At 43.6% G+C, this 27265-nt stretch overlaps 1 long non-coding RNA gene across 1 annotated transcript in view; it reads right to left on the reverse strand.

Moving 5' to 3' along the window:
• Positions 1-2600: 2600 nt before the first annotated feature.
• LOC138472646 (uncharacterized) overlaps positions 2601-27265 on the reverse strand; it is a 117249-nt gene continuing 92584 nt past the window's right edge. Inside the window, exons 3-4 of the long non-coding RNA XR_011268652.1 lie at positions 15013-15193; positions 2601-3392 (exon numbers count right to left, since the gene is read on the reverse strand). This is a non-coding gene — a long non-coding RNA (uncharacterized lncRNA). The remainder of the gene's footprint in view (positions 3393-15012; positions 15194-27265) is intronic.

Consider the following 27265-nt stretch of genomic DNA (forward strand, 5'->3'; position numbering starts at 1 on the left):
TGAGTTCGTTCTGCTTTTCCCATTCACTCCAATGTGCCTATGGCTTCCATCTTTATTCGCATGGGCACCCATGTTAGTTGCGGTTAAGCATCAGCAAGCAGTTTATATGTATTCTTATGTCTTGCGGTTTCTGCATAGCAAAAGGGTATACGTGTGTTAGTCCTCTAACTATGTGAGTCAATCATAATCTTTGTGTCGGTCTGTAATAAAGCTAAATGTCTGCATAACTTCATGCAGAAATGTCTATGTGCTTCATGTCTAACGTATCTATGTCATGATGTCAGTTGTGACGTCATCTGCGTTCTTTGAGGTTGCAGTCAGTCAACTTGTTCAATTGATGACAGCTTTATCTCTTCAATACTGTCATCCGGTTATGGTGTAAATGGTTGTCTGAGTAAGTATTGCTTCTCGCACCTGCGATACATCAGTGATGGGGATGAAGGGCTTAGAAGCGATGTACATCTCTCCTTTCTCTGTCTCTCTCGGCTAAGAGTGGAATGGGTGTAACGAGGGGCACGTTTGAGTCTCCCTCTTCAATCTGCCCTCTGTTCGACAAGTCGACAACCCTTCCTTGACAACCTTCTCTATTCATCTGCGGTCTTGGTATCCATACTTTTGCCACATATCGCAAATGTCCAGGGTACCTCACGTGCTTGTCTAAGCTCCAGGTCCTATAGCAGCAATCTCCATTGAGGTTTCACCATAACCACCTTCTCCAGTAGTTACATCAATCCAGGGGAAAGGAGAATCTTGTACCTGGTGGGAACAGAGGACTTTGCTTCAGTTGTGATTCCAACACCCGAGAGTCTGTATCTATCAGCTTTCGTCCCCATGTCCAGTAATATTTACATCCCTATCACCTTTTTAGTAGTCTTCTTGCACTGCGCTATATCTACTCTGATAACGCAGAAGTCAAATAATACTAACAAAAAGGCTGCTATCAGCACTTTCAGTCCCTAGCCATCCATGATGGTATCCGAGAAAAGATGTATGTCAGCCAATCCTCATCTTCTAGTGAGTGTGTCACTGCCTCCATTTTCGGCTGCAGGTCTCATAATTATATGATTGCCTCTGTTAGTGTCCCATTCTCTCCATCGTGGGAAGGCATGTGTGTACAGAAAGAAGGCCCGATCTTGGTGCAAACGCCTCCTTCCATAGCCCTGAGTAGATTCAAAATGTATATCTGTTCTGCAAGGTCATCAATCTGAGAACTCTCCGCTCTTCTTGGACGGTGTTAAACCCCTTGACGGTTGAGTTTATCATCTGCAACAGTTCGCATCTGGTGATCTGGAGAAACTTGATGTTGACATTGGCCTGAAATCCTGAAACCACTGACACAAAGAACATCTCTGACTTGCTGAATAATCTGTGTTCTGATGGTATCGCGTCTAGCGCATCCTCCATCTTTGTTGAAACATAAGTTTCATCTCTTTACTCTCACTAGCTCTGCAGACCTTTTCTTCCTCTGGTGTGTATTCATCTTCGGGAATCCATCTACTTGTATGTCCTTTCGACACACTACTAAAGTTGGTGTGTTCATTTGCACCAGAGAGCATATTCCTCCCCAGTTTAGCAGTAAATGCATGTATGCCTTGGGTCTGCAGGCCCAGTAGTGACCTATTAACACTGCAGTACAAACCATTATGCCTGGTATTTCCGATATTCACTTGCATCCTTTGTCCTATCCAACCTTCACTGGACCATCATTCTGGAAACACAAGGAAGCATTCTCAAGTGGTATGATTGGCATGGGACCTGCTTCAGTCTCCACCCTGGTGAGCAGTTTTGCACTTTCTGCCCACTCCTTGAGGCAATCGTCATTTTCCTTCTGTACCACTTCTACTACTGGAACTGCCAGGATTACATGTGTTTTGCACCCTGCCGTTCCTTCCTTCCATCTTCTCCTGTAAATATTGGTCTGCATACTAGTAGCTGTGATCTTTCCCAGCACCCTGGCATTCCTCCCATCTCTCTTTGTCCTGTCTTTGGGCATTGGAGTTCCTTCTGTGTCATTATTCTGGCCTCTCCTTTGTTTGTTCCATCGGGAACATATTCTAGTGTCTTGTCAGTCCTCCAATAGTCATGTATCGACTCCTGAGTCTTAATGTAGCTATCTTCATATGTGAATGTCTTCTGCGACATCCATCTTAGTGTGGCCCATCTTCCTTGGAATCAGCCTCTTGTCATGCAGTGCGACAGATGCATGAGGCATTGTGCTCTGGCTGTTGGGATTTCTGTTGCTGTGAATGTTCTGGAAGTACTCAAGGCATAGGGGTGAGAGAGCACACATAGCAGCAGCTCTCCTTCATGGTCTCTCTCCCCACCTTGGTCATGTGCTCGTACAACACGTTATTAGACACAAGGGCTGAATCAACTAGGTATGAATTTACATGTTTAAAATCTATATCTGTATTTTGCCTGAATCTCTGTTTCTTGGGCAGTGCTGGTTACCCGCCCAGATATGGCTTCAGTGAAAGCAGGAATTGGGGTTGTGTTAACAGGTACCGAAGCATGTGCATGCAATAACACAACCTTTGGAAGTGCAAAGAGGGTAGAGAGAAAGAGACAACAGACAGCACAAAATATCAACACAATAGGTCGTCACAATTTCCATCTTCTTTAATTCCATATGTTTTTTATGTTGTCCCTAAACAGTTCATGAGACCACTTGAAAAAGTCTTTGAAATGCACCATCACTATTTTGTTGTGCTTGTTAAGCTCTCATGTGGGAATACTGAGTCAGTGCAGCAGAAAACAATTGCTCCCAGAAAAGCTGCAGTTTGGCGTTTTTAAGTAATGCAATAACGGATGTATCACCTTGGTTAATATTGGGTAAGTGTGTGCTATGTAAAGAGGGAAAGCATAAAAGCTCACCTTAGGTGGAAACATCTGTCCAGGTGTGGCTACAAGTTTGAAAAAGTGCTCCTTAAAGGTTGTGTGGGTATAGATTAATTAGCCAAAATTCAGTCCATACTTTCATGAAGATTGCCTGGTGTAAGGAAAGGACAGTGGGCCTAATATTACTTTTCATTCGGTTCTTGTCTAGCTCTAGTCATCGACCGGGTCTGTATCCACTGAAGTCTTCCTTCTTCATCTTGTTCTTCTTCTTACATCAAATCATCTACGCGTAGGGCCGAGGAGGTCTCACCTCTGCAGGGCTTGACATCTCCAAGGTAGTTCCACGACTTCTTTCCACAAGCTTTACAGTCTTGTCTGTTGCTTGTTCTATGGAATAGGGGCCCTCAAACCTGGCTTGTACCAGGACTGAATGAAATTACGCATCTACACCTGGTCCCCTGGATAGAGAGGTGGTTTCCTAAGCAGTTCAGAGTCTGTTACTGGTGCATTATCTTCCTCATCATTCTTCGACCACGCCGCCGGGATGATTGAAGCTGTCGAGAGATAAAAGAAGTACTAGCCATCATTGAAGTGCAATATTCACGCATTTCATCACCTAAAACAGTGGCTGTACTCTGGGCATCTGTCAATGCTCTAGTGGGAGGAACAAGCGGGAATCACATGCATCGTCCTGCCACCACCTAATGACGGGTTAAATGGTGGTTGGATCCAGAGTGATTGCGTAATGCGAACAATGCTAAGGGCAGTCAGTGCAGCCATCCCTTCTTTAACATTGCTTTTGTTTTTGATATATTTCCTTAGAGCAAGCCATTGAGGCATTCAAAAATCCCATTCGCTTGCGGGTTATAAGTGCAGGAAAACATATGCCTAATCCCCAGCAGGGCTGTGATGTGCGTGAAAGTTTCATTTACAAAATGAGGCCCATTGTCTGACTGTAGGACCTCAGACACCCCTCATTGCGGGAACACCTCTCTGACGAGGAATTTCACTGCACTGAGGGCATCCGTGTGTGAGCATGGACCAGCTTTGATTCAGCGAGAAAAAGGGCATACCACCACAATCATGTTGCGGTTCGCTTGGAAAACTTGGATCAAGTCCACATAATCTACATGGAGATGTTGTAAAGGACCATTGGGGCCCAAGCAATGAGTTGGTGGTAGATCTCTTTCTTCTGCTGGGGCCTCCCTCTGGAACAGCCTTCCTGCCTTGAAACATGAGGCAAACCATCTGCGGTTCCAGAAGCACCTCACAACCCTCTTTTTTGTTTCTGCTTTCTCTCCTCCTCCCCGCTGCTGATCTCCTGGCTGAAACTGGAACTGCACTGGCTTTCTGGCTACCCTCTGATCTTGGGCCCAGGTCCCCTACCCGCCAGTTGCACACCTGCACTGCTCCCCTGGCAAACCTTGCACTCGGGGAATGTTTCTTTATCCCTACAGCCCCCTACCAGCACTTGACACCTGATGTATGCACTTAACCTTGCATTTGCCACCAGCTGGCCGCACTTTTTATTTATTGTCTTTACTGTCTTTATTTATTTTACTGTTATCCTATGTACAGGACTGTAATTTTCCCTTCCCCCTTCCCCTGCACTTGCGCGATCTCAATGTCACCTGGCCTAGTAAGATCGTTGTCTCGGTCTTCCCCATGTTCCCCCTCCCTTGCCTCGTCGTGCCTTGAAACACTTGTGTATAGGTGCATTATAAATGCCGACCCATATCATATTGTTCCTCGCACTACGCGGAACATGTGACCAACATTTAACTTTTTACATACTATACAGGCATCCATAAAAGTGGCAATATATTCTGCCAGATTGGTACAGAACCAATCTTCCCAAATCTGTGCAGCAAGATCATCCTTACTAAGGTTAGTTGCATAGTGCAGCTGCTTAAGTGCAATCTGCAACAATGTTGCAGCAATCACCAGCTTTCCCGTGCTCTCCTATTGCCATAACACATCTATAGGGGATATTGAACATCCTCTCTTCACCCACAAGTCCTTCTCTTCTATTGGTGCTCGCCCCTGAAATTCCACTATTTCGGTAACAGGCATTGAACTATACCCTTCCCTCAATATCATGTGACGTATGCATATGCATGTGTTAGATGGGTTGCTAAACACATTTATTTCTGTAAAATGTGCAGCTCACTTTGCTTCTGTGTCTGCTGCTTCATTTCTGCAGGAGTCCGCCCCGCCACGTGTGTGCTTGGCACTTCAAAACCGCTATGGCGGATGGGAGGTGTAGTGCGTCTATGAGTCTGGCCAATAGGGACACGTGCTGTACTGGTGTGCCGTCAGCACGTTAATAACTCCTCTTTTTCCAACATGACAGTCCGGCGTGTACTGTGGACGTCACATGGTAGAACCGGAGTACACAGTGGCGTCCTCGTCCTCATGTGCTATTCTAATGCCATTATAAGAGCGGCTAATTCTGCTGCTTGCGCTGAAAAATATGATGGTAACCTCGCACTTTGCACTACTTCAACTGTTCCATTTGGTTTTATTTTTATTACTGCCATCCGAGTATGTCTCTTCCCTGTCGTCTGTTCTATAGTTGAAGACCCATCAATAAAAAGTATCTCCCATCTGTCCCTGTTGTCTGTTCTATAGTTGAAGACCCATCAATAAAAAGCACCTCCCCTCTGCCAAGGGCATTCTCTCCTACTCTGGGGATGTCGTGCTGTGTATGTAGGGCATCCCTCCTCTACTGGTACAGCTATAAATGTTTCTGGGTTTACAATTCTGCATCTCACTATTTTTATCGCTGGATTCCAGATGATTACCTCATATCCAGATGCTCTCTGTGTCCTCAATGTGCTCTTAGGCTTTTCGAGGATAGCAAAAAGGGCATGCGCCACGTAAAGTGTGGTACTACACCCCATTCTGATACTCACAGATTTCTCCACTGCAAATGTAGCAGCAGTCAATGCTTGTTCACAAGGGTAGTGTCCTCGCGTTACTGGGCCCAAATGTCTACTGTAATAAGCCATTGGTTTGTGTCCTAAGGTCATCTTATGTGTGAGCACTGCTGTCATCACTACTCTGTTGAAGTGTGAGAACATAACATTCTTCTCTGTAATCAGGCATCCCTTGCACTGGGGCTGTACATATTCCCCCTTTCAATTCCTCAAATGCTTCATTCTTCTCCTGTGTCCATGTCAAGTTACCAGCTCCCATATGGGCCTCCCGGAGCCCGTTTAAAAGGGGTGTGTGTGTATGTGCTATAGTCGAACAGCCAGGCCCTGCAATAATTACAGGGACATATGAATTCCTTCATTTCTCTTACCATCTGTGGCAGTGGTGTTCTAAAGATCACCTTTGACACTGTTCTTCTGATCTGCTGCAGACTAGGAAATTGTCTACTTACAGAATGACTTTGTTGTCCAGATGCATGTTCCCTAGGTCCATTTGAAGGACCCTATTGAATATAGAGGGTGATTCACAGTACCCCTGAGAAAGTCTTGTGTTTCCACTTTTTATTTCTATATTGAAACAATGTCAGATCCTGTGATTCCTCATGAAGTGGTATAGAGAAGAAGGCATGGAGAAATGGGTAGCTTTCGATGGAATGCTACATAATATGTTCGCTGGATTGGGAATTAACAGAAACTCTGCTTCAACAATATGGCTCGGAGGGTGCAAATCCTGACTAAAGTGCCATGATCCCCTGTCACCTTCTTCACAGGGTACACAGCCATGTTACAATGAGATTCTGAAGGCACCAAGATCCCTTGCTGCGATAACGTGAAAATTGTCTCAAAAATTCCTTTGTCTGCCTCCCTGGACAAATGATATTGTTTTGATCCTGGCAAGATCGCCCCTGGCTTAAACTTGATTTTAACAGCTCCACTCCCTTTAGCAGTCCAAGGGAGATTTCCCCTGTGGGAATTGCACTTCATGTAAATTTACTAAGAAAATCAAAGATTTTAAGATCAATGATAGACAATGGAGCTTGAGAAGTATGACAAACTGCAAAACAAAAAATGCCATTTACATCATTGAATGCCCGTGTGGCTTGAGATATGTCGGGCAAACAGAAAGATCAGTTCACATTCGGATCTGCGAACATCGCTCCCGAATAAGATGCAAACATGAAAGTGCCCCCTTGGTAAAGCATTATTTGGAAGCCAGACATACAGCAGACAACATTCTATGGTGGGTAGTTGACACCATTACATCCTCCACAAATTTTAAAATAAGTCTATTACAAAAAGAGGCTAAATGGATATATAGAGTTAACTCTTTTCACCATGGCCTCAATGAAGAATATATTTGCCCCACCTAATTGCATCATTATCACATGACCATGGCAGTTGATCCTTGCACATTGGCCAGTGTTTCATTGAATAGTGCGCCATACATACATTAGCCTCACCACCTGGACTCACACGCCCTCCACCTACTTTCGTTTTCCAATTCCGGCATTTTTTGCCGAGCCTAGCTGCCAGCTCTCGCTATGTTACTAAGATCCACCAGCTACCTTGAGCGTGGTATCCATAGCAACCAAGTTAGCCACGTCCACACAACCAGTGTGTGGAACATTCCACTCGTTTAGAGGACTTGCCCCACACCACGCATCACTACACCCGATGCAGACTGCACTTTACAACGTCACATCTGAAATGCAGCCCTTTTTTCGGTCGTTCCTCTTTCTGTCGGTTCCTTCGAAAGTTAAACTTGCATTACGTATGAGTTTAACACGCGGAAGGTAGACACAGCAATCTACCCTCGGCCTTCCAGAAAATGGTAGCACCCTAACACACGGCATTATGGGCCGTACAAAAAATCCAGGGTTTCCATGCCAATGGGACGACCTGCATACAGCGATCAAGCCGGCTCGACTAATCCACTCTCCTGGTGCTCCGTGCACCATTCCCGCTTCTGCATTCAGTGCTTACTAAGTGAGTATTCACTTCCCTTTATGACCAGGGGGTTTTCTCTGCTTTTTGTGCTTTAGACGCATGACATTCAAACCATTGTCCTTTTCATGTCTCGACAGACATCCTGCCATACTTCGTGACATACGAGCATGCAAGATTTCAGGCGGTTATCTACCCCACCGCATTTACCACGGCAACTGCGAGTGAACTCCTACTCAGCGACTCCTGCACTCTAGGAACGTTTTGGAACAACAGTGCTTTGCTGGTTTCATGACATAAAACTATCCGGTATAGTTTTTTAGGTATCTTTCCTTTTCTTTCTCCCTTCTTGTCACCAGCAACTGCATGGTTGCTAGAGGACTGACATTTTGGTGTTTACTGTGCATAATCTCCCATAATTTGGGTTTTTCTGATCGGTTTACATTAACCCTCCTTGCACACCAGCTTACCCTGCATTCTTGCATGCTCTTTGCAATCAATATCTTTTCGATTACCTTAATTTGTGAATTAATTTCACTTTTCTCTATACAGAGTACATTCACTTTAGGACTGCACTAGGTATTGGGGCCCCACTCAAAGACTCCACCCTTGCAATCCCAGGTAGTTAAGGAATCTGCCACCGACAAATCCTGAAGGCTGAAATTTCTGCACTGCCCTGTGCCACATACAGGGTGAGTACAGTGCAGTATCTTTTCATCTTTATTTTTCCAATTAGCAGTATCGTTATACCACAATGTTTTACGTAAATAGGGAATCCTGTTGACAAATTTGGGCAAATAGCATTTATTGCATCCATTGGATCGTGTACTTTACACAGTTGCCTTACTTCTCCCTTAAAACTGTTTATTTTTCTTTTTTGGACCCCTTATAGATCCAACTTGCCCTGACGAAGGCTCTTCAATCAATGCCAAGATAGATGACAATAAGCCAAAACATGCCGCTAGTACAGCACATATATCTTATCTGCAAAAACTGATGGTCTGTGCATGTACTACTATCTATCCACAGTTTCAAAACTGGCACGTAGGCAGCTTTACCTAACATGATCATATTTCGATCATGAGTTTACACAAAGGATGGGTACCTTTGTCACAAGATAGTTTGATTAGCATTGTAAACATCAAATCTAACTGTGTAATTTGTTTGCTTTAATGTGAATTTACCGCCCCTCTTTTTTCTTTATTGTGTTCATACTCTGAATAATTTTGTTTGAAAATGTCAACCATTTAAGTGGTTATGTTTTGTCTTCATTGTCTATGTTTTCTGAACATCTCATGTGAAAATCTTTATTGCATTGCTCAGAACTACTATTTTTTACTTAATTCTCTGTACATTGAAAAAAATTAACCATTTATTTTCTTTTTGCATTAATAAATAAAATGTATGGTCAAATATGTCTGCCCTAATTGTTCTCCTTGTTATTCCCCTATTTATCTGACTTCTTAAGAAGCAGAACATTCATTGGTTGGGAAATTAAACATAAAACTGGACCGCAACCACTTGGTCATTTTACAGTGAGAGTTACAACCCCTTGTTTATTTTTTGCCTTGCCCCGAACTTCCACTGAACACGCAGGGGGCTCCCCCTTTTTTGTAAAATACAAATAGAACACTGTGTCGAGGTCTCAATAACCATCTCCGAACAATTATTTGTCTGTCAAGTCAGTCAGTTTGTGCCCTTCTCCAACTGCTATTACAGTTCTCCATGCCCGTTCTGTATCATCAGTTCCATGCGGTACTATCCACTCGTGCCTCACTATAACCATCTCTAGTTCTAGTGGAAACACTTGTGCCTCCTTCCCATCTAAGGGGATATCTGGTGTAAACAGAAATGCATTGGGTAAATGAAGCAGTTTGCCCTGTATGCCTGGAAGTCATGCTAATAGTACTTCCACTCCATATTGGAATAACTCTGGGTTCACTGGCACCACCCTATGTACAGTCTGACCGCAAAATGCCTGTATACGTTCTCCGTCCATCCGTGGAGTCACACCGGGTTCGTGAATCTATGACTTTGCTGGACACGATTACACGTTGAGTCATGTGCGATGCGATGGTTTTAGACACGATCTTCCGCCGTTGTCACTACACAGTGTAGTATCCATGCGTTTGGAGTCTGACGCCTGCAATCTTTTGGTGACCAGCTCCCACGTTCGTATTTTGCATCCCTGAACGTTTAAAGGGAGAAATCGAGCACCAGCACATTCCGGGCTTGCCAAGGCCGACCTTTAGACCTGACCCTGCAGTGTTCAGAGTTACAAAATTACTGCCCCTGCTCAATAACGAACACGTTTACTCTGCAAAATGATCCCGGTATTCACCTGGATGAACATACTTAGATGTTTCCCTGCCATAGATTTGGTACTTAAGGACCTCCGTGTGCAACTGCTACAAGCCATTGATTGACCTTGTTTTTGATCACACTCGATCCAGTGATAATTAAATCATGATGTCAACATCAAAGCACTCTTAAGGCCAACTGTGAAGAAATTATTCGTCCTGAAGATGGCCACTACACTTATTTTTGTATGGACACCTGAGAAAATGTCCAATACAACCAATGGCCGAAACATGTCGACACCCTGCATCTTAATAAATGTCTTAAATTAGGCGTTTTCATAATTACTCTATAGGATTATAGGGTGTATTAATTTGCCCTGTCCTATTTATTTGTTTTGTTTGTTGGTAGCCTTGTCTTATGTGCCTGACACAAACATTATATTCTTGTCCTTGTATCTTTTCTATTCTATAAATGTTTAAAGTGCTGTTTTAATCTTTTCTACAAATAAAATTTTTACTTCATGTATGCTTATGCGTTTGGCTTTCTATATTTGCTAACTTTTTATGTAAATGCTGTCGTGTAAAATGTTGTGCGTGTGACCTCAGGTATCTCAAACTCTTTCTAGGATCGTAGTAGTGAGGGGTAATCACTTCTCTAGTGCCGAGTTTCGGCACGCCTTCCCTTTACCTGTATACGTTCTCATACATTCATGTAGTACATTTCTGGGGTTGAGCATAGTATCCCCTGCTCAGTGAATGAAATGGGCATGTTCAGTCGACTCATCATGTCCCTACCCATTATGTTGACTGGTGTCTGTCAGTAATATAACAGTGGCATGGTAAGGTCATGTTCCCCTATGGAAATTGAAAGCTCATCAGTGAAAGGAACCGGGTCTAAAGCCCCAGAGAACCCCTCAGCATTCATGGCAATGCCTGACATTGGGTATCTCCCCTCCACAATACAGGATCTGGTCACCCCCGTATCTACGACAAAGGAACATGTCTTGTCACGTGTGGATCCTCGTTCGGGTCGGGTATAAAAGATAGGATTGAACACATCAGGTGTATGTGGGCTGTCCTATTGTGTATATAAAGTCATCCCTGTCCTGTAAAGGGGTTACCCCCACCATGGTCGCTCCCCCTAGTTTCCTTTTGGGAGTCTGCCCTTCAGAGTCTGTGTGTCTCACAGCTACAACAATCTGCTGTGCTTGAGCTTGCTGTACTGTCTGTGGTGACTTCATGTATTCTTGTGTATGTGGTATGTACACCATGGGCTGTGATTTTACCAGTGCACCTTGTGTTGGCACCGGTTGCAGCGCATATGTCTTCATCTGCATGTGATATAGGACATATATTGGGCTATTCTGCTTAGGCAAGTCACTGGATATGTCGTTTGATATGTCGGCCCCCCCATTTTCCAGCATTCCACTTCTGCACCTGCACAATCGCGCTATGTGACCTATTCAACCCCATGTCCAGCATTGTGGTGGATCCCCCATGCGCCTCTGCTGTCCTCCGTTAACCCCTTCTCCACCTTGCTGCATTGGGTGCCCAAACCCTCTTCCCGGGGCATTCCTCCCCTTCCTCGTGGCCTTTAATTGCTGTCTCCTGACGTCTCCTCTTCCTGTAAAACTTCCCCTCACCACCTGCTGTCATTTTTGTGTGCTCTGAGTAACTACTCCCTCTCTGCTTGTCAACATCACAACTTCGATTGTGTACCTCTGATAACTTTTTCTGCATTCATTTCACTTCTTCCTGCTTCCTTTCCTCGCATTTCTTCCTCGCATTCTCCTGCATTAGTCAGCAATAAAGAACTATAATCAGATGGAGTTCTGACCATGGCTTTGCTTCCATCCCCACTAATTTCTTTAGTTGCTTCTGTACAAGCTCTGGTAGCCCTTGGCTTATTATATGATAGAATACTCCTATTGTTTTATGCTATGGCTCTCTCGTCCAAGACACCAACGTTGTTGTTTCTCCCGAATATATTGAAGTGGGTTTTCATCTTCATGCATTTTGTGCCATAATCGCGCTTATGTCAGATGTGTCCGGCTACTGTACTCTCAGAGCTTGCCTTACGGCTGTATTGAGGTTATTAATTGGTGTGCCATCGTCCGCCATGTTTTGTGTCCTCACTTCAGGATACCCTGCTCATTTCCAAACATCATCCGCTACCTACCCAAGAATGGCTGAGAGTAAGCTCTTCATGTCATCCACTGCAAGTGTCGTCACTTCCGTCAATCATTCTAACTCGGATATCCGTTTCCCCGCTCCTGCAGTCAATGGGGGCAACTTGCACATCAGATTATCCTTGTCCATCTATTGCCATGGTATATGCTGTGGTCGTCCGCCATCCCTTTTCTAGCAACAGGAACTGTGTCACTTCTTTTCCCATGTCATGCTTCCCTATGTCATTGCTACCAGTAAAAGCTCTCTTCATACTTGCTCTTTTTCATCCCGGTAAAGCTCTTAGCCTTTGTGAATATGAGTACATTTGCCTGTGCTATGTGATCTTTCTTTCGGACGTTTGAGGCATTCTTCGGGTTTTAGCTTGTCTTTCCCAGTGGCTTCCTCTGTACCCCACAGTGTCTCCCTTTTGGGGCTTACTTCCCTGGATGGGCGACTAGGTCTCCTCCCTTCATCTTTATCACTTTTCCCCATTGTCTTCATCGGACCCCATGGTTCCCCCACTGCCGTCGCGGTCCTCCTCTCCATCATCAAATTAAGTCTCCTTAACATGTGTCTCCCTTGTCGCTTCCCTGTTACTCTGGTAAGTTGCTGTCCCCCCTCAATGGAGACCCCGTTATGCTTCTGCTTGTCTTTGGGGCAGAGGGACTGTCCCTCCTGCTCCAATATACTATCTTCTCCTTCTTATCCCCTCTTCCTCATCGTCATCTAGATGTGTTGGTCCCGTTATGTCTGCTACCTCCTTAAGACACCGCTCCCTAATTCTGTCTCTTTTTCGTTCCTGTCTTCTATCCCATTCTTCTTCCTCTCTGCGTCGACGCTCTTTAACAACTCTTTCAATTTCCAACTTTCTCTTCTCTCTCTTCACCTGCAGTTGGCTTTCGTTATCTTTCTCTGCTTTTCTCATCACTCTTTCTTCTTTCTCCTTCAGCATTGTCCTCTCCCTTTACTCCCTTTTGTTCTCTTCTGTTTTCCCTTTCTCCCTTTTGAGCCTCACTTTTTCATCTCTCCCTTCCCCTCTCAATTCTCTCCACTTCTTCCATTATCTCTACGCATTCTCTGACCTCTTCTTCAGTCCCCTTTCATTTCTGAATGTCCTCTTCCATACTTCTGTGCTCATCTGCAATCATCCCATCCATTCAAAGTAGTATCTGTCCCCCGACCCACTCGTTTGGTGGGACTGTCACCTCGTTATCCCCACCACATCTGAATATCCATTTGTCATCTACCATATGTATTCCTTGCAGGTTGCTGCGCTCCTTGGGTTAATCATTTGTAGCCTCTATTCTCTTATTCGCCTGCTTGGTGCCACTAAGCATGTAATAGCTGCTATACGCAGGCAGTGCATAAACAGGGTTGGTATATCCTGTCGCTGCTTTTAATTCTTTCAAGGGGTAAAATCCCTTGCTTTCTGTTGTGAGGTCTGTGGTTTTAGGAGGGTGAGAAGGAGCCGTGGGCACTTTGCCCCCTACATCATGCTGGTTTAGCATCCACTCCTTCGGGGGTGGGTCCTCTTCCCCAACTGGAAACATTTCCAATAGCTACAGTATGGCTAATCTGTTACTCAGTTTATTCCCTTTGTAGGTAGCATGTAAATATGTGGCCATGTGTTGCAGCACATCTTTGGAAAGACTGCCCTCCCGGGGCCATGGCTTCATCATTTTTCCCTCTGTATCTCAAGTCCATCCTGCGCTATACTTGCATATTGTGTCTTGATACAGCGGAAGGGACTTGCACAAACGCTTAAGGGGAGTATCCCCCATGATGGTACGTCACCTTTTGACTCCTGATACTTACTTGACCTCAAGTCAGGATTTTTGACACGTTTCAATACTTTGCCAATCTATATATTTCACAATTCTCATCCGTTCTCAGTCAGGTTTTCCAAAATCGTAACAATTCTCAAAATATTCTACCAGCCTCTCTGGCTCACCACCATCAACAAGACCATGCTCTGTGCATCCCCCGTACTGGATTATCCACCCTTAAGGCCAAGTCACAATTCCTCATGCGCTTTTCGAGCCCAGCCTAAATGCATAACAGTATTGGATAATCTGGACATCACCTCATCGAGCTAGAAACAATTGTTTTCTATGTTCAAATATTTCCCGTTTCTCTCCTTTTCCTCCTTTTCTTTCATCACCGCACCTGTTCCCCACTATGGGCCTTTGGTCTCATATCAAAGCACCATGTTCTATTCAACAACCATGCGTGTGAAATCACAAGCCTAACACAAAAATCCCAATACTTTGAGTAAGAATCCCAATACTTTGTGTAAGACTCCCAATAATTCCACTGCACTGCCCAGTATTTATCCCAAGACACAACAACAAAAATGACATAACACACGTCCGTCTTCCTGCCTCTCAAATCACAGGGAATACCAAAATCATGTGGTCTTTCTTCTATACCGCCGCATATAAGACTACATCTCCTTGAGATAAACTAAGAAACCACCTTCCGTGACCTAAGCGTCTACGCTAGGGCCTAGACACAGGATCCATAAATAAATCATCCGTAAACCTAGCTAACGGCCTAAAAAACAGGTATCTTTTTTCTTTTTTTTCTTTTTCATACGCAAACTAAGCTAGCACCTAAGGAACAGGTATACTGTTCTTTGTCTTTTGTCTTTCATCCATAATCTAAGCTGAACGCCTAGAGAACAGGTAGTGTTTTTTTGTATTTTTCTGTTTTTTCATCCGTAACCTCAGCTAACGCGCCTGGAAACAGGGTTCCTTCACAACAACAAATGACAAACAACAACATCCCCTCCCAAATATTTGCAATATGGCTGAATCTATACTTACACTCAATGGATCTGGTGAAGTTCTCGGGCACTGCGTCTCCCACAATCTGCCACTCTACAGTTTGGTTTGTTTGGCGTCCCATGGGGAACAGGCAGGAATTTCTCCAGGGTGGTGCCTGATGACCTCTCACTGTCCTCGCATGGTTTTTACTCCGGTCCTCACGGGTTGCGACACATCCTTTCTGGCACACAACGGGAAAAAGATGGCTTTACTGCTGAGGGGTTTTAGCAATGATCCTCTCGCTACCACTTAGAGTTACAAGGCAACTATTATCAGTCTCCCCGTTTACATACAAGAGGAACCGGGCCATGGAAATCCCTTGCCACAAGAAAGGAAGACCCAGCCATAGGACAAAGTTCATTGTCTTTATTAAAAAATCAATGACAGGGATTGCAGCATGAACAATGCAATATTCACCAAGTGCTCTCAATCTCTAGACACCTGTCGTCCAGTTTTGTTAAGGTCTGCCATCACAAAAATTAAGTTACATCCCAAAAACCTAAAGAATTATTGGCTAAGCCATATCCTGTGGCTCCTGCAGAGACCACATCTATGTGTTATGAATACAAAGTTTCTGATTAGCTTAAGATGATTGGCCTATGCAACATAGTGTAAGCTTAGCATGGAAGGTGATTAGGGATTGGGCAGAAAGGGTCTTCTCAGCCTTGGAGCTTTGGACAGTTATAAGGCCAAGTGCAACTATGCAAGATGGTGGGAATGACCCAAAAGGTACTGCATGTTCCCAACAAGTTGCCATCTACGATCTCCCATGCCTTGAGACAGAACATTTGGCTCTGCCTCTGGTTCGATGGGACCAGACTTCTCAGCCTGGCTCGAATGAATAGGCTCTGTCTCGCAGGTTCAGATCACATGTGTAGAGACCACAAAATAGATTTCTCTTGCTTGCAAATATGAAGGTTTTTGGTTTGTTTTCCCTGAAGGTGTCCTATCACTTCTGTTAACTTGAAAACATGCCCTCTCAGTGTCCTTAGAGAGGCTGTGCAGAGTGTCCGTGCTGGAAGCCTGGTTTGCATGCTTCAGCAGAACCACCCTGTCTGCCTTTCTCTGTGTGCTTGAGTTAGTCCTACTTTTCCCATTCACTCCAAAGCATCTGTGGCTTCCATCTTTATTCGTATGGCCGCCCATGTTAATTCTTATGCGTCTTGCCGTTTCCAAGTAGCAAAAGGGTATACGTGTATTAGTCATAAGCATATTCTTTGTGTCTATCAGTAATAAAGCTAAATGTCTGCGTGCAGGGATGTCTATGTGCTTCATGTCTAACGTATGTATGTCATGATGTCAGTCGTGATATCATCAGCGTTCTTCAAGGTTTCAGACAGTCAAATTGTTCAGTTGATTACAACTGTATCTCTTCAATACTGTCATCCGGGTATGGCCTGAATGGTTGTCTGAGTAAGAAGAGCTTCTCGCTCCTGCGATACATCAGTGATGGGAATGTCACGAGGGCCTCGTGTGAGTCTCCCTCTTTAATGCCTTAATGCATACCAAATAACTTTTCAAAAGGTCAAATTAATTCCTTTTTCACAGAAAAACAGTATCAAATCCATGACTCGTAGATAAATGTACTTATGTGGACCTCGTTTGACAAAAGCCCCTCTGATGTCGATGCAAGGCATTAACTCTCATTATCAAATAGACTTTGGAAAGGTAAGTCATTCCTGCCCAAATTCGTACACATGGCCTGCACGTTGCACGTCAAACCATGCATGGGCCTCATGACGAGTTTGGCCTGAGCCCTTAAATGCAGCAGTAAAGGTATTACCGCTGCATTTAAGGGCTGGTCAAATGAAGAGTTGGGCGGAAATGGCATTTTTACCTCCAGCTTTTTTGCTGGTGGTAAAAATGCAATTTTCGGTCTTTGTTCAGCTGTTTTCGGCACTTTTACTTCTGACACAATTATCGCCGGCAGTAATAGCACTAGCCAACCCCATTGGGTTCTATGGACCCAATGGGGAATGGGGATTTGCCGCCCCCCACAACTCATGATCCAGCGCAAATTGTGCCGGAACGAGTTGAGGTAGCGCTATTAGCATTGGCCAGTATCCTGGCGATATTACCACCGGGATACCGCCTAACTCGTGATGAGGCCCTGGTTATTTTACCTATTTTTCCAATGGTAATTTCAAAATCTGGGTACTCCCCATGATTAGGGCTTTACTACCCTGTGCGGGAGTCGGGGCACAGCTCAGGGTGCAAAATGCAGGCGTCGGTGCTACTGGCACGATTGTGCTTACCTGAAGTGGCGGGCCTGAGCAGGAGTCGGGCACAGCTCAGGTGCAAAATGCAGGCCTTAGTTTAAGTGGTCTGATTGCACCTACCTGATGTCACAGGCCTGAGCGGGAGTCGGGCGCAGCTCAGAGTGCGAGGGGCAGGTCCTGGGTGCAAGTGGCACGATTGCACTTACTTGCTGGGAATTTGGGGGGGCACCATATAACGGCACCTAACACCTGCCGTGTGTAACACTGCTGTCTTTGCCTACATGGGCTTCACCTGTGTGGGCTTGAGTGCCTGGAAGATTAGTACTCCTTACCGTAAATTGTGTCTAGGTGGTAAATGTTTAGGCCCGACGGACGGTCGAGTAGAGTCTCACGCACCTGTGGCACACAACACCGTGGCCTTTGCCTGCGTGGGCTTCGCCTGTGGGGGCTTCGGTGCCTGGAAGATAAGTAATCCTTGCCGGAAGTTGCGTCTACGTGGCAGAAGTGTAGGTCCGAGGGACGGTCGAGCAGAGTCTTGCACACCTGTGGTGCACAACACTGCACCCTTTTGCTGCTTGGACTTCGCATGTTTGGCCTTCGGTGCCTGGAATATAAGTAGTCCTTGCCAGAAGTTGTGTCTACATGGCAAAAGTGTAGGCCCGACGGACAGTCGAGCAGAGTCTCGCACACCTGCAGCACACAACACCGCGGCCTTTGCCTGCGCGTGATTTGACTGTGTGTACTTCAGTGCCTGGAAGATAAGTAGGCCCTGCCGGAAGTTGCGTTTATGTGGCAGAAGTATAGGCCCGACGGACGGTTGAGCAGAGTCTCGCGCACCTGCGAGTGCACAACACTGCAGCCTTTGCCTGCGCAGGCTTCGACAGTTAACATTGATTTTTTCTTACAAAAATATTTGCATGTGACTGTGCTGTGTAATTCCAGAAATAAATCAAGTCATGGTACCACACAACTTCACAAGAGATTGTGCAACCTTATCGTGGTTATTAAAAGAAAAAGTTCTTGTTCTGTATATATGAGAAATGTTAATTTTTCTTCCCTCAGTAAATTCCAAAGAATCTTCCATCATATTAACATGGATGCTAATAAAGATTTTCTTTCTTAATAGTATTGTTTATTTGATGGCGAAAAGACCCTTGGGGTTCCATGATACATAACAAATGCAGCATTCCTGGTACAATACCGAGTGTGATAACCGCATTGGAAAGTCGTGGCAGCCATAGTGAAACAGGTTTAAACAAGAAGCAGGTGCCCAGATATGTGATTACAATCAGGGTTTCAGATAGATATGTGATCTGGTTCCAGCTCCAACCAGCCTGCACTATGGAATGGGTCCAAAGGAGAAGAGGGTGGCTCCTCACCCATGACTTATGCGAGCCAGAGGCTTTCTGTTAATGACTGTAAAGACCACAGCACATTCATGATCATCACGTTTACGGTGAAGAAAAGAATGCCATCGGAGTCACATTTCCAAACCTTGGACAAGAACATTGCTAGGCAGACAGAGAGAGGCCCTACCTCTATCAAAGGACAATGCGGTGCTGCAAACAATCTCTGCCTAGCTTCTGTGGCCTGGCAATTACAGTTGTTCGGTAAAGTGAGCTATCCTCCGTACAGGGATTTAAATCCCCAAATCTTGTCAAATCAAAAGTTGATTTCTGTAAATGTGTTTATACATCCACAAAGATTTACCTAAGTGGGTTAGCTAATGTGCAGCGTGATTGACAAACTTAAAGCTAAGGTGATGCATATGCTTTGCTGTTAAGTGTATTGAACATATTTGTTTGTATGCTGGTGTGGCAATGCTCATGAAGGTCAATGGTTCACAATTAAATACAGCTCCACACTGGATTAGGGTGTTACTGCCAGCAGACGGTGCTCAATCTTCCCGCTGCTAAATGGGGCAGAATGGTAAAACTGGGCCAAAGAAATTCCTCCTTATAGACAAGTGTGCAAACAAGTGCCCACTGAAAGAAGATCAGGTCGTTGGGATCCAACACTCACTTTGAATAAAGTTGAAAAAAGTTCATCTTTATAAGCAAAGTATAGAATTATATATCAATGATTCTTATCAGGACTTGCCCAATAATAATTACTCAAAACTTATATACTATTTGTCACCCAGATCTCACAACTCCTCCTCCACATCCTAACTATGCGATTAGAGAATTGGGACTTTTGCTTTCCTCTTCAAGGTGTATCAAAAAAGAGAAATCAAGCAGCGGAATATTGTGTTTTATATTGCTTTCAATCTTATTTTACTTCTATTTTGTTGGTGTTTTACACAGCTTCAAATCACAATAGAAATTGTTTCACGGAACAAAGGCGGGAAAATAAAACAGGGTTAGTGCATTCAAACCATCCGGATACTTTACAGAGTAGAATGTATGCCCATTGGGGAAAACATATTTTGGACAATTTACGAACATTAATAAATACAAAACGTAGGGCATACTAGTGGTCTAGATTATAGTCTGTGGTCCCCCTAGCAGATGATCCTGAGATAAGGCAAATATTTTGAACGCTTCTGAGGATCTATTGGTTGCTATTCAGTAATTAAACTTTCGTTTTTCATTCAATTATGACATGGTACCATTTGATAATGATTCTTTCCAGCAGGTTTATTGTCAGGAGCTAATAAGTCCTTCCGGCTGGGTTCCATGTTCCTCAGTTTTCTTCTATGTGTGTTAAGCTTGTTATCAAGCCATTTGTTGATCGGTTTGGGGGGGAGGGTGAAGGGGTGTTTTTTTTTTTTTTTTAAATAGGTGGCATCATGTACAGTAATGTGATCACCTCTACTTTTAGTGCTTGTAGTAGCTTGCTAAGGTGCTTTTTGGTGCCTATATGGGTGGCCTTTGTGTTCAAGGTCTGGTGGAAGTTAAGTTTGGCACTGTTGTCGCGGTTTATCACGTGGTCACACTCAACTCAGAGAGCTCCTTTCCTCCAATGAAAGTGGTGCACAACAAATCACTATGATTTTGATTCAGGTTCTATTTGATAAGTCCTCTAACCTGTCTCGAACCCAACCCCAACAAATTCCAGGTGCCACAATGGACTAGGAACCAGGCCGGTGTGTAGTGAGAACATAGATGTATTAATTTATTTAAAACTAATTTGACAAATAGACTAACATCAGCCACTGGTAGCGTGGCAACACAAGAACACAACTGACTTTGGTAACGGCACAGACACAGAGATAATACTGAGATATGCAGTCACAATCTCCCGCAGCTTTCTTCTCATATCACCCACCCCTACAGAAAAAGAACAATTCAAGACACACATTGATTGCTGATTTGGTTATAATACTTTTCTCCCAGCAACCCCCACTTTCCAAACATCAATTAAACTTGACCCGTCTGAATTGAAGACCAGTGGTAGAGAGTGGGAACACAATGGGAAAATCGTTTTGGGATTCTGATAAAATGCACTCTTTGGAAAAAGGGATTCAGGGGCGAAATCGTGGTTTTTTTTTACTTAGTACCCCAGATGCCATATGAGGGCAATGGAAACATTTGCTTTGCCACACCGAAAAAGAACAGGAGGGGCTTTGTGGTTTTGGGTGGAGCACAATGGGAACAAAGGGGCAGTTTCGTTTTGCACCCTTCACACTCACGTGGAAACAGGGTTTTGGGATTTATTCTTTTGGCAAATCTTTATGTTTATACCAGCTCAAAACACACTGGGAGGAGCTTGTTAGTTTCGAATGCCAACAAAACACATCCAGTGATTTCTATATGGGAATTAATTGATTTACTTTAATTAAATATGCTAAGGATCTACATAGACAAACAGGATATTTTGCTGTGGGGAAATAACTAAAATGATGCTTGAAAAATGCAGGGCCTACACAATCTATGATTTTGGGGATAGTTTCACTTACAGGATAGGCCTTGCAGTGAGCATCAGGGACTAATGGGGCACCTCTGGGACAGCAAGGGTGTCAGTCCAGGATAATCCCCTCTGGCTCCTGCAAAAGGTCCCAGTCAGCTTCTATGTCTCCTGGTCCCTGTCTCCAATGCAAGATTTGGGGCCTCTCTGCTTGATTGTTTCTCGCACCAGTTCAGCAGCAGGTTACATCACAAACTTTTCATGATTCGTGCGAAAGGGATTGGTTGGTTTTCTCTACCCACCTCCCACCTGTGTGCTAATAGGACAAGGAGATGAGGGGTGTGAGTTAGGAAAGCTGTGGGAGGAGAAAGTGTTGTCATCAAAAACTGACATGTGGGCTCGGCCTGTGTCAACTCTAAAAATCTATCAACAGGGCAAGTACCATAATTTTCCAAATCTTTACATGCATGGACATATTTTTAAGAACTGCATTTTAAGGCAAATCAGATGATGCTAGTCTGAAGTCGGTACGCCCTTCCTATGCAGAGATACAGGTTTTCTTAATTTACTCAGGAGCCGTATCGGTGAAAAATATGCCACTTCATAGTTCCCATGTTAATTATTTCCTTAACCCTCACACCAACTTTCAAATCTCTTGGAATCAAGGTAAGGGCCAAATCAAATTTTCATTAATAATGTTAGTTATGTTTACCACACAAAAATTGTTTCCGCATGGTTCAAAGGGGGGTTACTGTCACCTTTAATAAAAGTCTTGAATGACCGTTGTGGCATATACGCTGCCCATTTTATGCAATAATATGTAATTTCCATTATCTAGACGCCAGTCTTTTCTTTATTCGCTTTGTTTAATTTTCCTTTGAGCGTGTGATCAACCAGAGCCTGACTCATGTTTATGTTTGCCCCTCCGTTCATGGCTTGTAATGGCCCTGGCTGCAACTCTAATGAACATTTTATGGGAATTGTGACCTCAAGGTCAATTCTGCTGAAAGAACAGGCATGGCCTTATCTGTTTCGACTGTGGTTTCAATCTAGGATGTGTATTTCTTTCAATATTTTTAAGCAATGGCCCTGATTGATGGTTGACAACCAGACCTCCCATTCCAGGATCAGCAGAGGAAAGGTCTTGGAGGTTAAGTTTCATCCTAGCAGAAATGACCGGCTGCATGTAAAATTCTGCAAACAATGGCTTTAAGCTCACACACAATGCATTTCACATGACATTTTATAAGGAAACTGGGCCTTATATCCATATGTAATGTACTTCTTTAATCTCACTGTTGTAAAATATATGATTATCACCTCTGGATTGTCCATATGTATAGGACAGTTATATGAGAAAACCATCTTCAAACTAGTCTAGTGAGCATTTCTCTTAGGATAATGTAATTTGGATGAGGGAAAAAGGAAGTTCTTTTATTTTTCATAATTGGAAGAATCTTGGTTTCAATTAAGATTTCAGGATCACAGTCGCAGGTTGCATAAAGATATTGTACATGCTGCTGTCTGTCTCTTTAAGTAAAAGTGCAGCTCTCCATGGATTTAGTAAAACAGCATTGTCAGCCACATGTCTTTATTTTCCTTGATGAAATGCATCACGCATATCTTTGCACTTTTGAGATTTTCAGACCACTTTATTTCCTTTGAGATTTAGGCCTGTTTTTGGTTCAAAGTTTACTGATGCCACAACACAACTTGCGCCAGTGTGAAACTAAATTTATTATTAGTATGAATAGTGTCCGTTGGCCAACAGACACTATTCATACTAATAATATATTCAGTTTCACACTGGCACAAGTTGTGTTGTGGCATCAGTAAACTTTGTGCAGAAAGAGGTAGTGGGAACCCTCCGTGGCCACACACAGTGCGACAGTGTGCACCAATATTCAATCATTTTGGAATAGAGAAAACTGGCGTGCAGGTAACCCCTCAAACCAATCGCAAACATTAGACTGTTTTTGGTTCAAAGGGGTTCTTGTCTGACATCACCATTTCTGGGCTGGCCTTATACTTCAAAGGGATTTCACAAATCAATCTGGCCTCTTTATTTCTGGCATTCAGGGGCTATATTTCACCCCACACCCTGATTAAGAGGTCTGAAGGAGACATGGTGACCTTCTGTGTGGGCAGAGTCTCGTAGGAGTAGCTTTTTTGGTGTTGCTTGCTACTCACATTAAGTTGGTGATTTGGAACAAAGGACATAGATGTGTGCTGCCATCTCTAGGTGTATAATGATGAGATCATAATGCCCTTTTGTGACAGTTGCTATATGTAGGAGCGTTGAGCCCTCTGTAGAAGCCCAGGTTCTTCATTATGATCTTAAATGTATAGGCTTATTTGTCTGTTGGAGGATTAAGCCAGAGAGTAATGTTGCCTAGTATCAGCCTCTTATCTGAGAAGGCCAGTGTGTCATTAAGGGGATCGGACCAAAGGTTGATGAATGCGGAGTTGTAGCCTGATGGGCAGTACAGCAGTATGCAGGTTTAAGAGGTATTATGGTTGTTGATGCTTTTGTAGGTAAGGAATTCTAGGTTGGCATTTTGGGCAGTGTTAAGGATGTAGACTGGTGTAATGGAACCCTGGCGTGTTCACTCTTGGCCCGGGTACCGCTTTCTTGACTGTTGGGAGGGGCATGGTGGCTGGGTAGCCATGTGGTTCATTTCCAAGCAATACACTTGCAGTTTATATCTTACCTTCTGCGTCTGACCCTGCTTCATAGGCCTGCTATTCATCCGGTTAGACTGGGCCATTCCACTTCAGTGTCTGTTCAGTCCGTTGTTGGATATGATTTTGGAGTAGTCAGGGAGTAATATGTCAAGGTGTGTGATATAGTTCTCCTTGAAACCTGTCTGTTGATGCCCAGGATGTCAATGTGGTGGTCTTCAACAGCATGTTGTATGTTAGTTGCACTTGGTACTGCTGCACCCATGTTTATGAAATCTAGTACAATGATCTACAATGATCTTACAGTGTAGTGAGAGAGCTGGTAGAATTGGGTGACATATTAATGGTAGTTTCATTAATCTTGTGGCTGCTTTTATATAGTTTCTTCCTTCTACTTGGGCTTTGTGACATAGGTAGAGGTTGATGTGTACTGGTCACTGATGGGGGAGAGTTACTGCAGCACTAGCATTGGTCATAAGAGGAGTGGGTGCATTGGTGATTGTCACATTAAGGGGTTCTTACATTATTAAGTGTAGTGTTCTTGTTGATTGGTGGTTATGTTGGCCTTAGGACTGTGGCTGGAGATATTCAGGGGAGCTTTTTTGTCATTTTCATGAGGTTGGGAAGGATGGTGACTAGAGCAGACAGGCTGGAATGCTTGGCTTCAAATATTATTAACCCATTGGTGTACACGTTTACCCTGAGATCCTTACCTAGGGTATTGGAGAAGCAAGATTCCCATCTGAAACCTTTGTTATGATATGATATGGCATTTATAACGCGCCTATACATAAGTGTTTCAAAGCGTGAAAGGGGCTAAAAGGGGTTGGGTTGTGTCTCACCCACTTCAGGCAAAATGGAACAAGGGGACACACTGAAAAAGTATTGCAGTGTGTTCTGAGACATATATATGGAATCAAGTGAACCGGCAGCACTGCATTGCTGCAAAAACCAAAAATTCCCCTTCAGAATGAAACTTGTCTTCACCCTTTCAAAATGCTTTGTTATGCTATTTCCATCTGTACATTCTGAAACCACTGTGATGGAAACGGCCCTGCCAGGCCCAGGATAAGTCATTGTGCCTCAGAAAAACCAGGCATTATTCCTGAATGACAGGTCCTGTCAAAGTAGATTTGAAAGAAATCAACAAGCAACTTTCTTTTCACTCGCACGGGAAACACACATTTATTTGTTGACAAAATGTATCCAGGCACAGCAGTTCAAAGAGACTTTTTACTCTCTGAGCCAGGTCAAGGATAAATGTATCTATACTTGAGATAAGAGTCCTGGTGCAAGGAAAAGGACTACAGCTGCAAGGACTGTGGCAATCTGAGGTGCTGCAAACCGAATTAAAGAAAGAAAGGATAGCAGTTTTTAACACATGTGGAATAATGGGCTGTGCTGACTGAAGAGAAAAAAATTACCTGTTTAAAACTCAATTGTTGATGAAAGCCTGATTACTTAGCAATGTAACGGAATTATGTTAGTGGTGATAATACACACATAGGATATCTTCTGTCATAGGTTTGTTTAATTCAAGACCTAAAGTAAGAAATTAAACAGTTTAAAAGACATAGGCTGGAGCTGCAAGCTCTCAGAAAAATCTGTTTTTCCAGTTGCCAGCTGTGAAGCCTCCCAAAGGAAGGGAGATACACCCTAAATCCAGGACACGTAGGTGCGAAGTGCCAGCTTGAAAAACTTTGTATGGGACAGGACAATGAAAGTCCACCTGCTCATCAGACATTCGTCTGTGCTCCAGGCTGGGAGAATAGCAGTCCTGGGACACTCACCTGTCAAGTGTGAAGGGGTAATAAAACCTTCAATTAAGACTGGAAACCCCCTTGCCTGGAAGGAAATGACAGCTGCTTGCAGTTGAAGGAAAAAAAACAGGCTCAAGTAACAAAGGGACTGCCCTTTGGTGCCAGAGACTATGTTATAAAGAAACTTTAAAGACTTTTATTTCTGTAGCAAGAATTAGTAGAAATTTAAAAGTTTGCAGTGTGTTAATCTAATTTTGTGGCCTATCTTTTAAAACTTGGTAGGACTCATTGCCGCATGGGGAACAGAAGTTACGAAATATGACAGAAAAAAGGAAAGTATTAATGTGGCAAACATAAGATTTTGTACATACATCCTTGGGGACAATTCACATTTGTGTATAAAATTGTGGAATTTTAGGCCCTATCTTTAATGTGTAAAACCACCAAAATGTGTCAGAAACACGAAACAAGTTCTCGTAGACCTGGGGATTGGACTGAAACGTGAGGCACAGAATATGTGAACTGTCTGTATTATTTGCCAAGAGATTGCAAGTGAAGAAATGTATGTTTTTGGAAAACTCAGATTTTAAGTAAAGTAAATGTGGGAGTGTTCGGACATTGTAAACGTCACTTTCATATTGTGCCTATGATCCATAGCTACACCCCAACACAAAACCTGCATCACGATTTACAATATTTCACCTGTTTTTTATAAAAAAACGTTTTGGTAAATTCAGGCAGGAATTGCAAAAGTGTGTTAAATTTCCAACGTGGCAAACATAAGATTTTGTACATACATTCCTTGGGGCAATTTGCATTTGTGTATAACATCGTGGAATTTTAGGCCCTATCTTTAATGTGTAAAAACACCAAAATGTGTCAGAAAGGCGAAATAAGGTCACAAAAACCTGGGGATTGGACTGAAATGTGAGGCACAGAATTAACTGTATGTATAATTTGCCAAGACGTTGCAGGTGAAGAAATGTATGTTTTTGGCAAACTCGGATTTTAAGTAAAGTAAATGTGGGAGTGTTGGGACATTGTAAACCTCACCTCATAAACCTGACATCATCCCCTTAGAAATCTAACCAACTAAGAGCGAAGCGGAGCGAGGCGGAGACTAGCTCCCCTGCCCAATCCAAGTAGTTTAGAGGCGGGCATAGTTAACCCTGCCCAGCCTCTACCATGATGATGTCATTTGTCAATATAATAAGGACCCCTGACAAGACACTTGGACACTGATTCCTGATTTCCTATGCCGGCGTCCTGTTCCTGTCTGTTCCTGTCTTCATCTTGCATTTATCCATCTAAACTCCAGATCCCAACCACAATGCCAAGCATTGCTGATCTTGCTTCAGCTAGGCCTCAAATCTAAAATAATCCCAATAACCAAGGGAAACGCTGTGGTTTTTGGGAAGCATCCTGAATTAACCTGGTATGCCACTCACTGCATGCTGCTGCCATACTGCTACCCTGATGACCAATAGTATCTGGTAACCAGAATTGCCAGTCCAGAAGAACTATCCTTTGGTATCCAGTCCATGCCCAGCTGTCTATGCCCGCTGATTTTGTCTGGCTGTCCTGTGTTAGACCAGATCCGTGTGGTGATCCAGAGCGCTGGCTGTCCAAAATCCAAAAAATAAAAAGTGGACTGTGAGTATCAATAGGAACCATAGAAAACCATAGCAACTTGCCGTGCTTTTTTCCATCCCAATCTCTAAGTCATTCCATCCTTATCCTGAT

The sequence above is a fragment of the Ambystoma mexicanum genome, chromosome 8 (genome assembly GCF_040938575.1).
Source record: "Ambystoma mexicanum isolate Mex_15411 chromosome 8, UKY_AmexF1_1, whole genome shotgun sequence".
In the NCBI taxonomy this organism is placed as follows: Eukaryota; Metazoa; Chordata; class Amphibia; order Caudata; family Ambystomatidae; genus Ambystoma; species Ambystoma mexicanum.